Here is a 4648-nt window from a genome sequence, read left to right as displayed (position 1 = left end):
CGTAGTCGGCAGGATTCGAACCTGCGCGGGGAGACCCCAATTGATTTCTAGTCCATCGCCTTAACCACTCGGCCACGACTACAGCAAGCCCCGCCGCGGCTGCGTTTTTGATACAATCTTACCTGGATCGCGAGGCGCCGGCGGAAGCCTATTTCAAAGTCGTTCTCCGTTTCAAAAAAACATTTCCAAAATACAAGCCTTGCAGACAGACACGCCTCAGAGGACTTAAGGGTGGCTTCATGTCGGAATGATAAAGTCTCCCCGTCCGGACATGAAAATGCCACTTTGTTACACACAAAAAAAGAATCAACAACAGAGAAATGCCCACAAGCATTTGAAAAGCCGCACCACGTCGCACTTGAAATAGCTCTTACATTAGTGGTAGACGCAGGAATCGCCTTTTTATTTACGCTCTTACCAACGCGATGGAAAGCAAAACAAAGCAAAGCAGAGCAAAACAAAACGAACAAACGAAAACCCTCACGTCCCGCACTTGCATATAACGCCGTTACGCGCCCAAGCGGTATTGTACGTCATCTTAGCACTGCACCCCGGGGCGTACGGTATATGGGAACGAGCACACGCCACGAATCATCTCGAATCGCTCCCTATAGCTGTAAGGCGCCTTGAAGCGTGCACCCCCAACATTCTTCTTTGCGCATCTGTGAAAGGTACACTCTTGAGCAAACTCTGAACCAGCTCTAAGGAAACTAATCCGATTAAACGTTACTTTGACTCATCCTTTAAGGGACCCTTGTTAATTGGAGAAATCAATGATTTCTAATGAATTCTGTATGCGTTAAAAGTCAGCTATACACAGTATAGCTGCTCATGATGTTTCCCGAGCCGAAACACAGTGCGTTTTTCCAAGCCATCTGACAAAGCCCGCCCACTGAAAACTGCAGCAGATCGTGTAAAGACGTTCAACTTTGTAACTACTGCACGCACAGGAAGCAGAATAAATTCCTCTTTTCAAACTGTCAAAGGTTTGCTTTGCGAACCCTGCAGGACATCGCACAATCTCTTTTGAACGGGGACAAACGATTTCTTATGGGGCGCAGTAAGTACAGACGTTTAAAAAGCTCCACTCATGCCGACGATGCAGCATGAAGGAGCGCAACCTAACGTTTGACAGACAAAAGCCGGGCGCCGCTACGAGCAATATGAAATCAAACTGACAGCACAGGGCGTTTCCCGCTGACTCAAAAGTGATCTCGACAGACGCTGTTCTCTGCATAAAGCCGAAAGAGCTAAAGAGCGTTTCTGTTGAGACGTAACAAGTTCGTTTCTTTCTACCATGATGTCACCACGACAAAATCTGTCTTTAAACACCTTGCTCTCGCTTTCGCTTTCGCCGATTGTATTGCAAGCCCGCGGAAGCTGGTGTAGTGTGCTCTCACGAGGCACCAGTTCTGTAGAGTTTGGGCATTTACGGGGACAATTATTAATTGTAGCCAAAAATTATTTTTGTGTAAGTCACAAAAATAATTATTTTAATGGCTTTAGAATCCAACTATGCGATATAACTCAAACAACGCACACACACAGGTACTAATACACGAGGATACATTTATTAATACATAGAATATGCATGTAAACCTAACAGATCTTATCGAGAGGGTTATCAGAATACAAAAGGTATATATTCATTCAGTTACAAAGAGTTACATATATCAAGAGGACATACGTTCAGTATATCATTCATCTAGACCGTTTCATAATTGAACTTGATTACAACTTCTACATTAGATACTCAAAACAAGTACATAACTCTTAGGAATTAAACTGATATCAACTGGTTGGGATAACAATGGAATTCTCGAGCTGTAATGCAGTGAAGTTGAATACTCATCCAATCTCTCGGGATTCAGATCTCCTGTGGGCACAAAGGAACAGTTGCAGGCTGTTGCTGTCCAATCCGCACTCTCTGGCTAGGTGCCAGGCTGTGCTGTGCTGCTTGCGACGGTGCGCTGCTGATGCTCACTGACCGGCTAGTTAGTGTTGGCTTTAACTAGCAAAGTTTGTGCACAGGAGAAAAGATGACTGTGGGTCCCAGCAGGTCAGGAAGAGGACCGATTCGTTCCTGATGAAGCGCTTGTTCTGAATAGTGATTCAGCTGTCCACAGTTCTGACCTGTTCACGAGGTTTGCTGCTGATGCTAACCTCGGGTGGATCCTCTGGTTACTCGTGGCAACCTCCGCTCTCGACTTTTAGAACAGAGGAAAGTACTGGCACTCAGACGCACTGGCCGTTCCGTGGTTGTCCGGGCTGAGTCTCAGGATGGTCAAGAGGCGCGCTGTGAGAATGTCCTGCCCTTGGGAGCCTTCTGCTCCTGGGCCGTCCTGCCATGGATTTGTCTTGCACCCCTGGAATTCTCCTTAGAATTCTCCTACTGGAATAGTCCTACTAGTTCTCCTTCTCCAGGCTCTCTGTTGCCTGTTTTTACCTGGAGGAACTTCAGCTTGTCATTGGCTGAAAGTTTAATGGGCATCAGAGTCCCACATGGGTTACATGGCCCTACCAATCCCTGACTGGTTGATCAAGGTGAGATATGAGTCACTTACTCCTGACACCTAGGAATGCAATCCAGATGTCCATCTGGCACTCCCTAGACAGATAGGCGCCAATGGATGACCATTGATCATGATAGCCAGGCTCAGCTAAGTGCATCCCCATTTGGGAGCTGTCCCTTATCAAAAGAAAACATCTTTAAATCAGCCTGCATGAATAGTTTCTCTGTGGTGCAGCCACAGAGATGAAGAGAGAGATGGGGCCTCATTTGGGAAAGCACAGCAACACTTAATTCTGTCTTATTAACAAGCATTGCCTCTACATATCCCCCCTTTTTGAAGGTCACGAGGTCCTGAGGCGTTGTTGCCTTCAAAACAAAACAGAGTTAAGTGATGTCCCTTGTCATTAGAACATTAACCTTAAATGTCCACATTACTCCTCGAGAATTCATACCGGAACCAGCATTGGGAACAAACAGGATGAATAACATCTGGAGTATGTATAAACAAGGTAGGAGACATCATCTCAGTCTAGGCATTACAAATCAGGAAGTTCACTGTCAGTATCTGATACCTCTGTAGGCAGATATTTGGGGAAGAGGTAACTTCCTTTCTTTTGAAATGCTACCTTTGACTCATTCGTGCTACCCGGAGTACATCTTGATGTAAGAGTACAGCATTCAGAGTACATTGTCAGTCATGATCCAGCTTCCCAGCACCAGTGTTACAATAACACCGGTTCCTGTTCCCAGCCCCCCTGATGAACCATGACACCTGTGTTGGGCACCTGCCAGGGTGGTTTGGAGGTTTGTTCCATTAAAGCAAACTAACTACCTGTACATCTTCAGGGCTTACTGTTTCTTGGATTTCTATCCAATTCAATAGTGTGGCACCTGAAGGCATCCACGACCTCAAGTTTGGTCTTATGTTGTCTGGTTGCAGACCGTACAGTGTTAAGTTACCATGCTGTACTATGGCCTCCTTGGGAACTTGCAGGAAACTGTTGGTTAGGTAGCTGCATTGTGGTAGCTGTATCATGCCTGTCACAAGTTATAGTGACAGTTAAATGTGGTGTGCTGACCAGCCATTTACTTCCCACCTGCTCTTCATGGGGTTCATTAACCTCCCTCTGCTCGTTAGTAGCTTTACACCCTTCATTGGTGGATCAGTTAGACACAGCCAATGGATAGCTTTGGTAGCCATACCCATCTCAAGATTTGGAACCGAATTCAATCTTGGATTGCCTTCTGGGTGAGCTATGAGCAATGGGTTTAATGTCACATACTCCTCTACTGAGAAGAGTGAAATCAAGTGGGTTAGGATTTGTGCTATGGCTAGACTGGCTACAGTGGCACTAAGCTCCCTTAACAGGTCTTGTGTCAACATTCTGGCCTGTTGCACACAAGCATAAACCCACTGTATAACACCAACAATCATGTCCACTAGGTGGGGGATAAGATTCAACCCTGTTGCATAGGAAGTTGCCTGTAGGGTTTTCCCTAAGCTTTCCAACTTTTGCTGCTGTTGATACAGTCTGTCACTACCCTCTGGCACCTCTGACACCTGCCTTCTTGGGGCAGTCAGGGTGAGAGTGCCAGTAGCACACAAACCTACCAGAAATAGCAAACACACAACAGTGGCGGCAGCAATCAGTCCTCCCAAAAGTCTTTTCGGGTGGCTGATCCCAGTCATCTCCTTCTGAGTGACTGTCCCCTTTCTAAGCTGGCGCAGCATGTACATGGTCTCTTTCTCAGTATGCCATGTGGCATCTTGGGCACCAACATCCTGGAAATCTGAGGAGATCTGACGCAGCTGCTGATGCTGCTCCTCCATTTCCAGGACATCTGCTTTTTCGATTTGTTCATGCCTGTGCTCTAGGAACCCTGCAGGGGGTGGTGCAGCGGTGGAGCATGCCTGACCCTTGGCTTAGTGGTTATCTGGAGCACCTGAGGGATCTGGGATTGTTACTCCATTCTCACTGTTCAGGTCCACCCTGCACACTTCCTGATTGAGGAATCCCTCTATCGGCATGTTTACAATCGTTCGCTGGACGTGGGTGTAGGACACCTGCTCGCTCCCCCCTTCCCTCTCTAGGGGTTCAGGGAGCTGCCCCAGCACTGGGATAGCTAGTTCACTGT

At 46.9% G+C, this 4648-nt stretch overlaps 1 non-coding gene across 1 annotated transcript; it reads right to left on the bottom strand.

Moving 5' to 3' along the window:
• Positions 1-82, bottom strand: trnas-aga (transfer RNA serine (anticodon AGA)). Its single transcript has one exon. It is a non-coding gene; the product is annotated as a tRNA-Ser (tRNA).
• Positions 83-4648: the final 4566 nt, after the last annotated feature.

This window comes from Lepisosteus platostomus, unplaced genomic scaffold (assembly GCF_059453375.1).
Source record: "Lepisosteus platostomus isolate fLepPlt1 unplaced genomic scaffold, fLepPlt1.hap1 Scaffold_115_H1, whole genome shotgun sequence".
In the NCBI taxonomy this organism is placed as follows: domain Eukaryota; kingdom Metazoa; phylum Chordata; class Actinopteri; order Semionotiformes; family Lepisosteidae; genus Lepisosteus; species Lepisosteus platostomus.
Note: the sequence above shows the minus strand (reverse complement) of the source record. Positions and strands in the feature narration are given on the sequence as shown.